Source organism: Podarcis filfolensis (assembly GCF_964270895.1).
Source record: "Podarcis filfolensis genome assembly, chromosome: Z".
Lineage (NCBI taxonomy): Eukaryota > Metazoa > Chordata > Lepidosauria > Squamata > Lacertidae > Podarcis > Podarcis filfolensis.
In genome coordinates this window covers 45466970-45485532 of record NC_139617.1, presented here as the reverse complement: position 1 = coordinate 45485532, position 18563 = coordinate 45466970, and positions in this window count along the sequence as shown.

The window sequence follows — 18563 nt, the reverse complement described above, 5'->3', positions numbered from 1 at the left end:
ACCAAAGTTTTGCTGCAGATAAAATCCAAGAAGATAACCTGTGGTGGTTGAAAACATATGTTACAGAGTCTGCACATAGTTTGGATCTGCTGCAATTGGTATACAGTGGAGGGATCCACTACAGCAACCTCTCAACAGCCAGATACCGGAGACAAAAGTGGGCAAAGCAACAAAAACAAAATTTCTGGTTTCTCTCACAAGCTAGAGTCTACTACTCTATTGTCAGAGTTCAAGGACGCGTTCCAGCCTAGCAAGAACATTCAGGGTGTGAAGCAAGGACCAATGAAGGTTGTGGCCTGGAAAGAGTTCTGAGGGCCAGGTGGACAGCTGTTTGGTGCCCAGGCCTGAGGTTCTCCACACTTGATGCAGAAAGATGGCACAGTTCTCCCAAAACCGTGCCATCAGACCATAGAATTTTCATGTTTGACGGGATCTTGAGGACCACTGAGCCCAGCCTTCAGCAACCTGTGTTTCAAAGGGCCAATGACAGGCAGAGCCAACTGATCCTAGTTTTGTCTCTCTCGTCCCTGCTGAGTTCTACAAGGGCTTCTGGTGCCCTAGGTCCCTGATTATTGCCCAGAGACACTGCATATTTGCACCAGCTTCTCTGGCTCCCTATAAACCAAATACCGTGTGAGATGTAAACCAGAACTTTCTTGTAATTCTGTCTCCTAGTCGCTATGATCACATTTTATTGTGTGATGCTTTTCTGCTTTAGATAGAAGTCACATGGTTCGGTCTCACTTCCTCATGATTTTGATCCATCTATAATTAGTGTGGTTCTGCTGGTGGTGAACAATAGCTGTTAAATTTCCCCAGTACAGAGAAAGCCTTTCTTGTACACAGCATCAAGTGTTTAATTGAAGTCCTGAACCACAGTAGTGTTGGAAAGTTTTATTTATCAGGCCTTAAGTCACACAATGTGCGTGTTAACAGAGAGATTTAAAAATAGGGTTCCATGACTATCAACAGAAATATAAATATCCCAGGTAGAAACTGTCTGTCAGCTAACTAGCAGGAGGCAGAAATGCAATCTACAGCTAAGTCTAATCCCCCCACTTTTCAAGTTTTTACTCAGTGTAAAGGGTGTATTCAGCTGTGTAGCAGTGAGGAAGCAGGGAAGGGGGGCCTGCAAAGCCCACACTAAGCCACATGCTTAAGGAAAGCCCCCTCAGCTTTAGTACAGTCGTACCTTGGGTCCTGAACGCCTTGCAAGTTGAACATTTTGGCTCCCAAACACAGCAAACTTGGAATTGAGTGTTCTGGTTTGCAAACGTTCTTTGGACGTCAATCAGAAGCCAATCAGAAGCCGTGCCTTGGTTTCCGAATGTTCCATACCTCAACATTCACTATAGTGGGAAATCTGAAAACAACAGTGACTTTCCCCCTTTGGGCCAAAGTGGGTATAGTTTACAATTGCAGACGCCCCTCTAGCATGGTTGAAGTGTGCTAAACTGCAAACAAATAGGTCTAGGGAATTTTTGGGTGTGTGTGTGTGTGTAAAAGAGATTCACATTCCTGCCTCATGAGGATGGCGAGCAAGGGTTTGCCTCTTGCTCTTTCATACTTTGAAATGATTTAGAGTAGGGTGTTAAGGTGGATAACTTTCCAGGTGCAACATGCCACTGGTGGATGAGGCCAGAATAGGACATAGGCAGAGCAAAGGATGCAAATACAGTGGTACCTCGGGTTACAGACGCTTCAGGTTACAGACGCTTCAGTTTACAGACTCCACTAACCCAGAAATAGTACCTCGGGTTAAGAATTTTGCTTCAGGATGAGAACAGAAATCGTGCTCCGGTGGCGTGGCGGCAGCAGGAGGCCCCATTAGCTAAAGTGGTGCTTCAGGTTAAGAACAGTTTCAGGTTAAGACCGGACCTCCAGAATGAATTAAGTTCTTAACCCGAGGTCCCACTGTACTGCCTTTGTACAGTAGGCCATTTTCCACACATACTTCCACATACCCCTTTCTGCCTTCCATCTAGACCAGGTGGAGGCACTGCCAGAGTTCAAGGGCACATTCCAGCCACAAGAAAACACCTAGAGAAGGTGTGAAGCAGGGCTGGTGAGGAAGTTCTAAGGGCCAGAGAGATCCCTAGGCTGTATGAAGAGATATCCTGGGCCAGTGAGGTATGTGGGTGGAGCGAGGAGTGGCCTGGAGAGAAAAGTCCTGAGGGCCAGATAGAGAGATCTGGAGGACAGTATTAATCCCATCCTGATGTAGTGCTTGTTATGTACTGATGTTCTCACCCTGGGCCAGCAGGGGGATACTGTAGATAGTTATGCAAATGAAGGATCGAAAGTGACGTTCTGTGATTGGATAGTTTTAGAAAGTGGCAACAGTTACAATTGTTCTGGAGCTCTATATAAGCAGGCTGACTGAGCTCTTCTGTTAGTTCTGTTCTGGCATCTGAATAAAGAAGAGCTGTTTGAAGAATCGCTGTGTCATCTGATATGTTCACCCACAACTTAACAGTGCTCTTTTTAAATTATAGCAATTGTTCATTATGTTTGCATCTACATGTGTATTTGTATATACAGTGGCTGCCTAAAACTCCTTTTCTGTCTCCAGGCCTCTGAGCTTTGATTTGCCTGGCTCTTGGCCTGCATCTAGTTTGCCTGACTGTGTGAAAGCTGCCCTTGGTTGCATAGCCTTTTGTGACCTCAGCTGACAAAACAGAGTTTGGCCTGTGAGTGCTTTCATCTTGACACATGCCCGATGTCCAGAGACGTGGCTGCCCTGTGAAATAAACAGGCAGCTGCATCATTCTGAACAAACGGTCTTCCCGTGAATGATGGGTTTGCCGTTGCACAAATCAGTGCACAAATCTCATGGGGAGTGGAATAAAGCTTGCGGGCCTTCAGGCCTTTGCTGGTGACACACTGTGGAAGAACCATTCACATAATTTTGCAATTCCTTATCTGTCTGGCGCAGACAGGTGACCCAGAATTATTAGCCCTTTCTACATCATTAAGCGCAAGGTAAAAATTATAGTCTGTATAAGCACACTTCGCCACATGTGGCTTTCAGATCTCTTGGCTTTAAAACCTGCCTTGTTAATCAAGTCCTTCTGGGTTGATGTTCTGATCTCTTACTCTGGCTAATCTAGTAGGATTTGTTAAGAGTGCAAGTAGCTGCTTCTTCGCCGCTCCATATTTTAATCCATGGGGAAAGTGGGGAGGAAGAGGGAGGAAGCAATTTTGTTTTTTAAGGTTCCATACTGGGAAGGAAATGGCATCCAACAGCTGAAGGCAGAACTATGGGACTACGAGGGACATCAGGAGAATGTGGGAATATAGTGCACCTTAAGGACAGGGGTAATATTATTTATGCTTGTTACTTTCTCTCTCTCTCTCTCTCTCTCTTCACACCCCTCACGGGGCCAGCTCTGCACCCTCCCCTAGTTATCTCACTTGACTGTCTTTGAACTGTGATAATACTTCCTGCTTGCCTTGACAGAGGATGGAGAATACCATGTGTTAGATCACACCTATTTTTGCCTCACCCATTGCTGACCTGTGGCCACCTAAAAGATGACCACGAGGGTGTGACCCTCAGCTGTAAAAGGTTCTCTACCTGGCTGTAGTTGCCTTAAATGCCTTTCAAAGTCCTTTCCAACTCTTAAAACACTTTGAGTCCACACTACACGCACACTACCCAATTAAAGCACATGGTTACCCATAAACAATCTCAGGAACTGCAGATCCTACAGATCCCCCTTAACAAGCTATAGTTCTCCAGACTCTTTTGGCAGAGGCAAGTCATGTGCTTTGAAGGTATGATGTGCATACAGCCCTACATGTTTGAGAGAAACAAGGGCAAGCCTTTGAGTAAGACATGTTCCTTCCCTTCCTCCTTTCCCCTCTGCTATGGTTGCACTCATAAATTTCATTGTGGTTGATCCCTTCCAATGAACTATTCTGTACTTCCAACTTGCCTACTTGGAAAAGTGTGGGGGAGTTGATACTGGCAGTGCAGGACCCCTTTGCTGTCGTGGAGAAGTCAGCTTCTCCATAAAATACAGAAAGTTTGTGGCATTCATAGGCAGACACTCACTAGAGAGGAAAAGATAACTTTCCTCCCTCTCTTTCCCCCCTCCCCCAATTTTAAATAAATAAAAATGTGCTTTTGCCTTAGGCAAGTTTCTGCTGGATGTTTGACAGTCTTGCTCACAGTGATTCACTGAGCTGTTTTGAGTATATTTAACAAAGGAAGGGTGGTGATGGAATTCCAACAACTCAAAAGGAAGCTGCATAGTGTTTTGGGGGAGCTTTGCAGTAAAGCAAAAGTAAATCTTGGAGGAAAACCATCAAGCACAGTTTTAAAGTTCTCTCTTAAATAAGCTTGCTTTTCCTTACAACAGTAATTGCATCAAACCAACAGGTATAATTGTACTGAATTGAGCAAGTCAACATTTTTTTTGCTCTGAAGAGTTGATATGGTTCATTGGAAGGTCCTCCAAAGGTCATCTGGCCCAACCCATTGCTGATGGCAGGAAATTAATCTGCTGCTACAACATCTAGCTTCTGCTTACAAACCTCTAAAGAGAGGGAGGTTACCAGCTTTCAAATCAATCTGCCTCACTGCCAATCATTCCTGCCATTGTGAAGTTTTTCCCAGGGTGTGGTCAAGATCCCTTTAAATACCCTTAAAAGAAAATTGGGAATTGAAGTTTCTCCAGTTTCTGATTTTGTTTTGTTTCCCACATAGCCAAGTTTAGAAATCTCTGTGCTTATGTTTCCACTTTTATCTACACCCTTGTTGATTAGGAATAGAAGAAAAAACTAGCACCAACAGAAAATAAAGAGTACAGTGGTACCTCGGGTTACATACGCTTCAGGTTACAGACTCCGCTAGAAATAGTGCTTCAGGTTAAGAACTTTGCTTCAGGATGAGAACAGAAATCGTGCTCTGGCGGCGCGGCAGCAGCAGGAGGCCCCATTAGCTAAAGTGGTGCTTCAGGTTAAGAACAGTTTCAGGTTAATAACGGACCTCCGGAACAAATTAAGTACTTAACCCGAGGTACCACAGTATATTCAGGGCTGTCTGCATAAGAACAGGGCTGGGGAACCTTTTTCAGCTCAAAGGTCACTTTATCTTCTGGGCAACCTCTGGGCAAACACCATGTACCAATGGTGGGCAGGGTCAGAGGCCAAAGTGGGTGGAGCAACATAGATTTTTACAATAGCCTAGATCAGGGGTCGGCAAACTAAGGCCCACAGGCCAGAGCAGACCCAATAGCCTTCAGGATCTGGCCCATGGACTGTCTGTGGATTGGCGTGGGGATTCTGTTTGTTTAGGCTGTGCTATTTCCCTACCTGTGCCATTCCATTTCCCCCATCTCCCTAACACACACACCGCGCCGCCGCCTCCTCCCTCCCTCCTCCTGGCTTCTTCCTGCCCTGCCTAGAGAAGGAAAGGGGCTGGGTTGGGCTGGCTGAGCGCCATTTTAAACAGCCCCTCTCTGGAGCCAGCCCTTTCGCGCCGCTCGCCTTCCGTCCGCTGCCACCCCTACCCTGTTGCTCCTGTGGGCCAGAGAGCGGAGCGGACAAGCTTGCTCTGGCTACTCACGAGAAGCAGCAGTGGTGGTGGCAGCCCCTGGGAAGGTAAGCGCAGCGGCTGCGGGTGGGAGGACTACTTGCCCCCCTTGCCACTTCTTCCAGCTCCCCCCCCCCCCGGTGCTGCTTCTCCAGCCCACCACAAGGTCTGAGGGACAGTAGACTGGTCCACGGCTGAATTTCTCCCCCCACCCTTGGCTTAGATTCTGCAGACACTCACTCTATCCTCCACCCAAGTTAAGCAAGATGCGTTGTTGGAGTTCCAGGATACATCACAGCCAACTCAAAAAATATTTGAGGGTGGTGCCTCCCCAAAAAAGTTGATGGGCATTGCCCTTCAAATGCTGTGTGTGCTTACCTGCCTCCCCCCAGTGTTTTTATTCAAGTTGGCACCCCGATCACAGCCAAGCAAAAACACTCAAAGCGTGTTGGTAAGCAGGGCTGGCTGGTGAGGCTTGTGGTTGCCAAGAAGTTGTTGTCTGGGAAAAATCCTGAGAGTCAGACAGAGATGCCTGGAAGGCTACATTTGACCTGTCCCCCAGGGGTTCCCTGTCCATGTTGTAGGGATCAATGAATTAAAGATAGGCCAGTGTCATTATCTCCATATTGCAGACAGAACCACTGACGCCAAGAAAAGCGGCTTGCCTGTAAGGCCACCTGACAAACACAGCAGAGATTAGATCTGAATTGGCAATTTCCTAATTTATATGTCGGTCTCTCAACCGCTGTTCTATGCCAGCCACTGCCAACAGTGAGTTACTTCCCAAAAATCACAATCCCCTTTGAAGCTCTTTTGCACATGTTCTTTTTAATTTTTTTTAGAAAGACTGATTCTGCACGATAAACGAAACCAAGAAGATCTGAGATGCACTATTTTATGGCGCCCTGTGTTGTTGTAATATTATCAGCTCTGGAGACGGCTATTTGGCCTGTGCTCAGATCTGCCTTGTTATTTTTCAAACCAGGTTGCATGAGAGCTCTATCTCATGCCCCAATTCAAATGGGTTGTGTGTTTTGTCTGCTTGAGCGTGTGTTCTGAGCTACTTACAGTGGCCAACAACCTCCGTCATGCTACAAGAGCTCAGATCTGAGTACATTTCATCCTTTGTCATGCTGAGGTGCTTCTGACACCTTCCCTGTTTTGATCTTAGAGGGAGGCTGAATGAATCTTGGAACAGACACCCCAACATTTGCACTCTCTCATTTCTCTCTCTGTCATCTTGTTCTGATGAACATTTTGAGACTGCCAGTTTAAAGATCTTTACCCTGAAGGCTGGGATGGACAAATCTGTCCATTTTCATCTCACTCACTTTCTCATTTTTCCAATATTTGTCGGATAAAGGGGTTCCCAGCTGTGGTTTGTGGACCACCCATGACCTGTAAGCATCATTCAGGTGGTCCACAGAGCTTTTGTGGATTTAATGTACATCTATTGCGTTAGGTATTCCAATTGATTTTAATGGTGTTTTATTGCTTCTTTTATTTCTTACATTGTACCTTATTACATTACACTTTGAATTATATGGAATTACAATTGATAAAACAATTTCCAGCAATTTCCAAGTGGTCAGTGGGTATCTATCAACCAGTACGTTTCCGAGCACAATTCAAAGTGTTGGTGCTGACCTTTAAAGCCCTAAATGGCCTCGGTCCTGTATACCTGAAGGAGCGTCTCCAACCCCATCATTCAGCCCAGACACTGAGATCTAGCGCCGAGGGCCTTCTGGTGGTTCCCTTAGTGCGAGAAGTGAGGTTACAGGGAACCAGACAGAGGGCCTTCTCAGTAGTGGCGCCCACCCTGTGGAACACCCTCCCATCAGATGTGAAGGAAATAAGCAGCTATCCTATCTTTAAAAGAATCTGAAGGCAGCCCTGCTCAGGGAAGTTTTTAATATTTAATGCTGTACTGTTTTTAACATTTGATTGGGAGCCGCCCAGAGTGGCTGGGGTAACTCAGCCAGATGGGTGGGGTATAAATAAATTATTATTATTATTATTATTATTATTATTATTATTATTACCAATCCATCTATCTATACATCTTTTTTCCTGGGGGGACACAGGGGTACGCATACCCCTAAACATTTTGTGAATCTTTGGTTTGGAAAACCGTATGAACAGATTTGGATACGTCTGCTTAATTCAGAAAGTGTGAATTAGGCAGTTGTTCAACTGAGCCCCCCCCCCCCATCCCTCCCTAAAGGTGCTCATAGAAAAAAGAATTATTTTGGAAGCAGCATTTTGTGGTGGGGTACAGCTGGTCATGGGACGCGGGTGGCGCTGTGGGTTAAACCACAGAGCCTAGGACTTGCTGATCAGAAGGTCGGTGCTTCGATTCCCCGCGACGGGGTGAGCTCCCGTTGCTCGGTCCCTGCTCCTGCCAACCTAACAGTTCGAAAGCACGTCAAAGTGCAAGTAGATAAATAGGTACCACTCTGGCGGGAAGGTAAACGGTGTTTCCGTGCGCTGCTCTGGTTCGCCAGAAGCGGCTTAGTCATGCTGGCCACATGACCCGGAAGCTGTACGCCGGCTCCCTCGGCCGATAAAGCGAGATGAGTGCCGCAACCCCAGAGTCGGTCACAACTGGACCAAATGGTCAGGGGTCCTCACAGCTGGTCATGATAGGTGAAGAACCAGCTGGAGTTTTCAAAACTGTAGGGAGGAGAAGCTATTTGCCCATTCTTAAAATCATGGTCAAAAGGTACTTCAAGGGTTGCCTAGCCTACCCGACACACCAAATCTGCTGCAACTGCACCCCTGAGAGGTGGCCATCTAACCTCTGCTTAGAAACCTTGAGCATGAAGCTAGACCTGATGGGGCTTGGGGCTGACATGAGTACAATCTGTATCCTGCAGCTTGTGTAGGGGCCTAACAACATAGGAAGTGGCAATACAGTGGTACCTCGGGTTACAGACGCTTCAGGTTACAGACTCCACAAACCCAGAAATAGTACCTCAGGTTAAGAACTTTTGCTTCAGGATGAGAACAGAAATTGTGCTCCGGCGGTGCGGCAGCAGCGGGAGGCCCCATTAGCTAAAGTGGTGCTTCAGGTTAAGAACAGTTTCAGGTTAAGAACGGACCTCCGGAACGAATTAAGTTCTTAACCTGAGGTACCACTGTATACCGAGTCAAACTTAGGGCTGCCACTTTTGGTCTGGCAAAATAAGGAACAGGTTACGGGGGGGGGGGGGAATTGGGGGGCTAAAAATTGACCTGGTGCAGAAGTGACTTCAAAGCAATCCATTACAATGATTAAATGGAAGCTATACATCACTGCAAATAATCCAACAATAATATTGAAAGGAAATGCTCCCCACCTGATGAATTTCTGCCTGCCAGGAGGATGGTAAATGTAGAAACCCAGCCAAAAAAGAAAGGGAGGGGGGAGATAGCAAGAAATTCTGCTTCTCTTCCTCACAGAGCTTTGCCTCCAACATCCTAACACGGTTCGCCTAACCCCTCGTCCCCCTGAGTGCTCCAATGGTGCTTTAATGCCTAGGGATGGTCAGATTATTATTATTAATTATTAAATTTGTATACCACCCTTCATCTGGGCAGTTTCAGCGTCAGAACCCTAAATGTAAGAAGCCCCCCTTTGCAGCCTCCACAGGGTCCTTTTTAGAGGTAGAAATAAGCCAAGAGAGCCCTTAAACACACAGCGAGAGGCTTATATTTGAGAAGAGGCTTGCAGACGCTGCAGCTTCAGAACACGCTTCACTCTCCTCTTAGAGCCATCGGGCAACAGCTCCACCCAACCCGGAAGAGCCGGCTGGCTAGCGAGCTCTATTGGCTAGCCTGAAGCGTCAATCAGCCATCTTTGTAGGGCGGGCTCAACTTCTAAGGTGCCTTGCAGTTAAGCTGCGCGAGACAAACAGGTCAGAGTGAGCGCACAATTTTTTATGACTTCAGAAACGTAACAAAGGGCATTCCAAAAGGAACAGGAGACTCTGTGCCCCCAAAACAGAACAAATCCGTATGGTAAAGGACAGGTGGCAACCCTAGTCAGACCCTTGTCTATCTAGCTTAGTACTGTTTGCACATACCGCCTCTAATAGTGACTGCAGCCCTAATAGGAAGCTGCCTAACACTGAGGGTTTATCCACACTTAACTTTCATCTGGTTTTTCCAAGCATGGCCCATACTTTGAAGCTCTACGTCTGAGCACTTTTTTTTTTTTTGCTCCAGAGCTTTCTCTGTGGAAAACTTGCTCATTAAAACTCAATTGGAGCAAACGGCAATCCGTAGAAAATCCGAACTGACTTTTGCTCTGATTGAGCGTTAAAAGTGCGGGGTTTTGTAGGGAAAGCTCCAGGGCAAAAAAAAACCACAAAACAAAACTACACGGACATGGAGCTTTTAAGTGTGGGTCTGTACCTGGGAAAAGTGGGATAAGCACTAAATTCGGCGAAGCCCTCTGTCAGAAGATTAGTTCATCTGGTTCAGTATTATCTACACTGACTGACGGTGGTTCTCCAGGGTTCCAGGTAGGGGACTGTCTCAGCCCTACCTGCAGATAGATGCCAGGGATCTTCTTCAGGGGAAGCTGATTCTCTCCCACTGAGGTACAGTCTCTTCCCAATACAGGACATAGTGTAAGACAACCCAGCAGTTCTATAGGCATCTACCCTCCCCCCACCCCTCACACAACCTTGCCCCTCTTCCAATTAAATTGTGGTATTTCATAATCTGGTCTCACCTTCCTGCCCGAGAATTAAGATCTGTCTTGAATGTAATTAACATGGCCTTAACATTTCATGATATTGAAATTTAACTGCCGTACAAAGACGGAGGGACTGATAAGGTAAAAATGGCATGGAAAAAGATTGCCATGTTGGCTTTTGGTGTTTAGGAAAAAGATGGAAAATTAAAAGCAATTTGCACCAGAGCTGTTAGAAAACAAATTAGCAGTTCATTTTATAATGCTACCGATCAACATCAGGAAGCTATTATATTTAACAAAGTGGCTCGCAGTGAAATCTCTTCATATCCCCACCATATCCATATGAATTTCCTGCTCGTGTTAGTGACTGTATGTGTGGGAAGCACAGGCTTCCTACCATCATTGGCAAGATTATTCATTTTTATAAATAATTTACTCCTTAGGTGTCAGGGGTAGATGGCACAGAAAATCCAAGCAGGCCACTCTTCATTTGGAGTATGGATATCTGTGAGATCCACTCAAATGCACCCTGAAGCTTTAATCACAGGGGTAGGGACCCTATGGGCCTCCAGATGTTGGACTCCAAATCCCATCAACCTCAGCCAGTGTGGCCAATGGTCAAGGATGATGGGAATGGTAGTCCAACAACATCTGGAGGGCTTAAGGTTCCCAATCCCTGCTCTATCAAAATATGAACCAGTGCTTGACATATGCAACTTCAGTCTCGGTAACATCTGAAGTTTGTAGACATATGAGCAGGGATGTTAGACAGCAACATTTTTCATTCTGCTCTGTATCCATCACATGCAGCACTGTTGTTAGGCAACCCCCCTCCCCATTCCCTTTACAGAGCTATAGTTCCCAGAGTTTTCTGGGAAGATGGATTGACTGCTAACTGTCCTGATAATTATAGCTCTACATGGGGAACAGAAATCTCTTAACAATCAGCAGTTTTGACAGACTATTTGCCAATGTTCTTTGGAGAAAGATATGACTGTTTAAATTGGCATGATAGTGCTTTAAATGTCTAGGGCAAGATGGGGCCAAAATTAAATAAATGAAAGAGCTGGTGCTGCAGATACAATCAGCACTCTTCTTTTAGAGCAAGGGTGGCATGAACTTGTGGTCCTCCAGATGTTGCTGGACTACTACAACTCCCATCATCCCTTGCTGTTGGCCATGCTGGCTGGGGATTATGGAAGTTGGAGTCTAACAACTTCTGGAGAGCTCCAGGTTCCCCGGCCCTATTTTATAGTAAAACATCTGAACCATTCCCAAAGCATTTTGACCCATATAATCATCCTTATAGAATGGTGCCCAAATTGGCAGGAGCAAAATCCAACTAAAAATTGGGAATTGTCCATTTTGGGGACGCCCCAATTTACAGCCACAAGGACTAGTAACTTCAAAACAAAGCAAAACGGGGGGTTCTTTTTGAGCCTGATACCACATCCTGTGCTTTTCTGGTGATGTCAAAGCAAGTACTCATGCTCTATTTTAAAGGAACAGACAAGCGTGGAGCAGAGAGTATCATAAAGCCTACCCCCACCTTCCCTGTGCAAAGGCTGTTTGGAGGGAATGATCAATATTTCATAGGCATGCTAAGGTGGTAATGAAAGATACATGAATTGTGAAGCAAGCAGGTAGGAAGTCATTCGGAGATGAGGGAAATGGAGAAATGATAGCAAGCAGATGTGCTCAAGCAATGATGTTTGACTTGCTGAGATGATCTGTCCCTTGCTGATTTCAACCTGGGTCTTCTCAAAAGGATTTGACTCGGAGTGGTTTGACAGGGTGGGGGTGGGGGGCACAAGCTCAACTTACAGGGGGGGAGGGGGACAAGATTTGGCTGCAGGCATGATGGCTATCTGGGAAATTTTACAGAAGATCTCTCTGGAGCATTTCAACCGCAGAGTGCAGAAGCTAGGCCACAGCAGACTTCTACCAGAGGGTGGGAGAGAGACTTAATTCAGTTCACATTTCCTGCTCTTCCAACATGTAGAGTGAGACACAAGGGTCATCCACACTTTACCTTTTGTCCTGTGTTTTCTAGACACAGGCAGCCCCTTCATGTTTGGTAGCTTCCCCCACCCGTCCACCCCCCGCTCTTCCGCTGAATCAGGACAAATGTCAATTCGAGTTTTCCACACATTGTCGTTAGCTCTGATTCAGGGGTAAATAGTGGATTTTTGTGGGGAAAGCGCCAGGAACAAAAATAAAGCTCAAACACAGTGCTTTAAAGTGTAGACCCGTGTCTAGAAATGCACCACTAAAGGAAGTGTGGATGAACCTACAGTCACCCTTCTCTAAATTTCAGGGTGCAGTTTCCCAAGCAAAGCATGCATGCAAACACACACACACACACACACACACACACACGAGAAAGTGTTCATTAATGCATATATCAGTGGGGTAAAAGGCAAAAATGCATTCTCTCTAGGGGAACTGCTTGTAAAAATAAATACGCATATAGGGCAAAATTGCATATAGAAATGTGAATATTAGGAGAGAAGCAAATTAAAATGCTGATTAATTCGCATGAAGCATTTTGAAAAAGCTAAATGGAGAGGGACGCAGAAATCTGTAGAATGGATGAACTAGAAACACAAGCAGGTGATTTTTGTGATGGAGTGGAAAGGAGCGTACGCTACAAAAGTAAAATATACATACTTTCCACCACCCACTTTTGTCCTTGGCTTGCCCACCACTGGCATGCGGCCCTTGGAAGACTGACCAGAAGGAAATGTATCCCTTGGGACAAAAAGGTTCCCCACCCCTGATCTAAGCTCTGGAACAAGTGCAAGTAGGAACGTGTAAATGTGCTCTGAAGATGCTGTTTCTAGGTCTACACAGTATTTGAATATTTTCAAGGGCCGGGGTTATGTCATCTGGAATTGTTCAAGGAATTCTTAGCACTATTATATGCCAGCACAACAGTTTTGCAGTCACATAACTAAGGCCACCAGCTCCTGAGATAGGGATTTATTCAAAGCTTTCTCATTGCTCCAAAGTCCCTAGTGGTTGGGGATTGTTCCACAAGCCCAAATTCTACTGTAACTCATACATGTCAATTATTGCAAAAGGTGCCAGCAATCCAGGTTTAGCTTTGATGGGCAGAATACCCCAAACTAAGCTTTTCACCATCTGTTCATCCGTGCATTTTTGTAAGCAAAGGAGAGCATATTTCACAACGACGTCAATGGAAAGTAAGATAAATGCTATTTTAATGCACCGATAGCATATGCCACATTTAGTGATGGTTTAATCTCCTCCTCCTTCCAAAAATGTTATTGAGTGGGACCCCTCCCAAATATAACCCTTCCCCACCATCTAGTTGCCAGGGAAACGGATGATTTTTTTTTTAAAGTGCAAGGAACACTCCACATCTAAGCATTTTAAAAAATCTTACTGTTGCGATATTTAGGGGTGGTGAAAGAAATTTGCTTTGGTTCACACTGAACTGCAGAACTACCTTATTTGCAAGTGCCAAATAATGTATCTTAAGTGAAACACAAATATCTTTGGAGTTTTCTGAATTTTGTGGTGCAGTCCTCTACCCAAGGGCTCATCCGCACTTAACTTTGCGCCATGCTTTCTAGGCACAGGTCCAAGCATTCCCACCTTGTCCTGGCACTTTCCCCAGGAAAACTCATTGGAAGCACGCAAGTTCCAGTGTTGTGAATGAGGGAGAAAAACATTTCACTGTCCACTTCCCCCACATCACACATAATTTTGCAAACTTCTATCATGTTAGCTCTTAAAAAGGTAAAGGGACCCCTGACCATTAGGTCCAGTCATGGCCGACTTTGGGGTTGTGGCGCTCATCTCGCTTTATTGGCCGAGGGAGCCGGCGTACATCTTCCGGGTCATGTGGTCAGCATGACTAAGCCGCTTCTGGCGAACCAGAGCAGCGCACGGAAATGCTGTTTACCTTCCCACTGGAGCGGTACCTATTTATCTACTTGCACTTTGACGTGCTTTCGAACTGCTAGGTTGGCAGGAGCAGGGACCGAGCAACGGGAGCTCACCCTGTCGTGGGGATTCAAACCACCAACCTTCCGATCAGCAAGTCCTAGGCTCTGTGGTTTAACCCACAGCGCCACCCGCGTCCCTTGTTATCTCTTACTCACTTTTTACTTAAACTAAAAAAGTCCTAAGCACTGCAACCTTTCCTCATAGGCAAGTCACTCCATCCCCTTGATTGTTTTGGCTGTCCTTTTCTGAACCTTTTCCGACTACACAATATCCTTTTTGAGGTGAGGCAACCAGAACTTCTGCACAGTGATGCAAACTGATGCAGAAATTTGGAGGGCGGAACTGAATACTGGGAAAATAAGATGCTGAAGCAGAGAGATTCAGCCATACCCAGGAGCTACCTGGTGCTCCCATCAGAGTACCTTCCCCCTGGTTAGAAGGAGACCCTCGTGGTAGCTGGTGGGCCTCACATTCCAGCCTGTGGTTTCAGATACCCTGTCTTCCAGGCTGCAGTTTGGGACTAGCCAGCCTCTTGGATCCCTTGAAGGAAAGCAGGAGAGAAGCCTTTGTCTTAAGAGTAGTGGAATGTAACAGTGTATTTCCAGTTCAGCATCCTATCTGTTCACCTTCCAAAGTGACATTTAGAGGAGCTGAGTTCTTCTCCGCCAGAGGCAGCCTTGTCACTGGATTCAGTAGATCAAGTTCCAGACTGACACTCAAGTTACCCAAAGCTTCCCTCCAGCTCTTCTCTTTCTTTATCTGTTTGCTTTGCTGCATCAGAGGTTCCCCAATCACAGACATGCCATTCAGCATCTGTCCCTTTCTTTGCTGGCAGTCTCCTTTCACCCTTTTTGTCTCATCACCTTCCACTTTAGCTTGAGAAGCACAGATGCAAGTGCAAAGGAAGCTTGTTGCAAGGCTGCCTGTTCCTGGAACCCGTTTTAAAATTGCCAGATGAAAAGCACAGACACAGGGAATGGCCCCGTGCTTGTACCTGTGAAACCACCGCTAACAAACACATGAATTTTTTTTTTTTGGGGGGGATGTGGATTAGGTGAGGAACTTAAGTTCAGTGGTAGAGAAGGTTCAACCTCTGGTGTCTCCAGGTAGGGCTGACAATGTCTTTTGTCTCAAACCCTAGAAAGCCTCTGCGTAGGTATTGTGTAGTACCTTTGTAGGCACTCCTGAACTAGGCGCACCAGGGAGCTGGCTTAATATAAGCCAGTTATGTTCTTTTGGGGGAAAGCTGCAGCTCAGTGAAATGCCTCGCATGCAGAAGCTTCCACTCTCGATCTTGACATCTTCAGGTAGGGCTAGGGGAAAAAATCCCTGCCTGAAATCCTGGAGAGATGCTGTCAGCCAGTATAGACCAACATCATTTCAAAGTGGAGAATGGATGGCCATCTGTCATGGATGCTTTAGTTGAAATTCCTGCATTGCAGGGGGTGGGACTAGATCAGGCATAGGCAAACTCGGCCCTCCAGATGTTTTGGGACTACAGCTCCCATCATCCCTGACCACTGGTCCTGTTAGCTAGGGATGATGGGAGTTGTAGTCCCAAAACATCTGGAGGGCCAAGTTTGCCTATGCCTGGACTAGATGATCCTTGGGTGTCCCTTCCAATTCTGTGACCCTGTGTAAGGCAACTTCCGACCTTCCTATCTTCCTGCCATGCCAAACAAACTTATTTATGAGACTGTACAGATGAGACCAAGATTCATGACGGAGACACACAAGGTTTTATTTGTAGCTGGCCTGGCGTGATATAAGGTGGCTTTTTATATTCCTGTAGAATCTTTGAGCCATAGCTCAATAACAGAGCACATGTGTTAGAATCATAAAATCATAGATTTCTCATGTTGAAAGGGATCCCCAAGGGTCATCTAGTCCAACCCTCTGCAATGCAAGAATCTCAACTAAAGCATCCATGACAGGTGGCCCTCCAACCTCTGCTTAAAAACCTCCAAGGAAGGAGAAGGGATGTTGCATGCAGAAGGTCCCAGGTCCAATCCCCAGCATGTCCAGATAGAAAGATCCCCAGTCAGTAGCCATGTGATGCTGCCCAAATGCTGCTAGACCGTTTGCCATCCTTGACCATTGGCCATGCAGACTGGGGCTGATGGGAGTTGGAGTCCAACAGTAAATTGGCAGTGCCATGTTGCCCTTGATTGTTTTGGCTGTCCCTTTTGGTACCTTTTCCAGCTCAATAGCATTCTGCTGACCAGAACTGGACACAGTAATATGTTGCATATTCTGTGGCATAAAGAGCATCCCTCTGCCCACCAGCCACAGCCCAGGTACTAAATTCAAGAGGAAAGAAGAGACTCTGGCTTTCTAATAGCTATACACACCCTTTTTGCAGGGTGGGTTTTTTTTGTGTGGGGTTTTTTTTTTTTTTTGGAAATGTTCCCCTTAATCATATCTTGAATTAATGTGGGGCTTGTTCATTCCGAGCTCTCATTACCCTCTTAATTAACTGTGCACAGATGGAAAAAGTCGGAATTGCTTCACTCGAGTTGTTCTGCTAGTTTTAAAATGAGATGGCAGATGGAGGACAAGGCAAGATCGGGCTCAGCTCAGAGGCAGGATACAAGTTTTCAAGCTGTCACTGAAACGTCAACAAACGCTCCATCTGTTTAGGAGAAGCACCAGGCAGGGGTGGGTTTCAAACTCCATCTGATGAACGTGAGTTCAAAAGAATTCCAAACAATCCGGGGGCTGGGGGGAGAGGCAAATTTCCCTTCCCCCTCTTCTTTAAATAAAACAAAAATACCCCCAGCAGATATTGTAAGAATCAGGCCTCAGTAATGTAACTCAAGCCCTGCTGGAGCATGTCAAAGGCCATAGAAGAGGCCTGGTTCCCTCTCCATATATAGAACTGTAGAGTTGGAAGGAACCCCAAAGGTCATCTAGGAATCCTTTACAGATGGGCCACCCAAGCTCTGCTTAAAAACCTCCACTGAAGGAGAGGCCACCACCTTTTGAGTTCCATTCCACTCTTGTTATTTACAAGCTTCCAGAACAAATGGCCAGTGAAGGAGTGAGTGACGATTGGCTAGCTTTCATAGATTTTCGTTGAGTCTGCTCACCACCCTTTGTTCCTCAAAACCCAATAGTTCCAAAAACTGAAAAAGCATCATTTTGGGATAACACTGCATGGTGCACCCCACAAAGCTCCTGACTGATCCTAAGCAGGGGAAAGGCAGGCAGACAGAGGAAGGAAGCAAGGGTAAGGTGGCCTAACTTGGCTGAAGAAGGAGTCCTGCTCCTCCAGGTATCCAGGGGATAAGAACAGTGTTTTGTGCAGTGCTGCAGTGAGTGCGATAACAAAAGAAGTGAACCGGAGAGATTGATGTCGCTTGAAAAAGTCTGGATGGAAAGGACTTAACAAACAGGGACTGAGAGGAGCTCAATTATAGAAAAGAGACTTCCAGATGGAAAGAGCAAGCAGAAGGGTTTATCTCCTTAAGGGCAGGGTTGGGTGGAAGCAGGATCAAATGGCACAGGTAGTTAAGTGGTCCGCAGACAGCGCAATACACTTCCCCCCACTGTAGAGTGGCAGAGAGTTTCTAAGGAACCTCTGGTCAATCAGAAGTAGAAACCAGGTTATTAAGGTATCCTTCAGAGAAAAAGTTTCCCAGGATTTCATCTTAGTCTCTGCAGTAATGGTGGAAGATGTTTGCTGTAGGATGCATTTATTGCCCGAGGCAAGATCCAAATACTTGCATTAGATATGATAAGGGTACTGGGGCTTTAAGGCGACTTGTACTTAAAGATGTGCTCCATGAGAAGGTTCACTTCACTATGTGGCTGGTGCTACAGATGTTGCTGAACTACAATTCCCATCAGCCCCAGAAAGCATGGCCAATGGCCAGAGGCATACCTAGGGGTTGACAAGGTTGGCCCCTGCCAAAGGTGCAAGGTGTGTGTGTGTGTGCGTGTGCGTGCACACACACACACAAATCGTGCCTTTCTCAGCATCTCAGTGGAGGAATCCAGATGCTGGTGTGAGACATCGCAGCAGCCCTCTAGAGCCCCCTCTCCAGTCGGCTGGTAGTGCTGGCTGTTATTTTGTGAAATGAAGTTCCCCATGAAGATACTGCCGCTTGGTCCTCCATCCTAGTCATCTGTGATGACTGAATTGCACCATTTTCCCCCTGAAGACAGTGAGGGGCACAGATGTGTCTCCTTGCCAAGGGCGCAATGGACAGCGGGTGGGCGCCAATAAAACGTCTTGCCAAGGGTGCAAGGGAGCTGAAGTATGATGAGAGGATATTTACCTCAACCCTTTCTTTTCTTTGCAATGACACCTCATCAAATGCTCAAAGCAAAACCACAATGGACATTTAGTTCTGGGGCACATCCAGT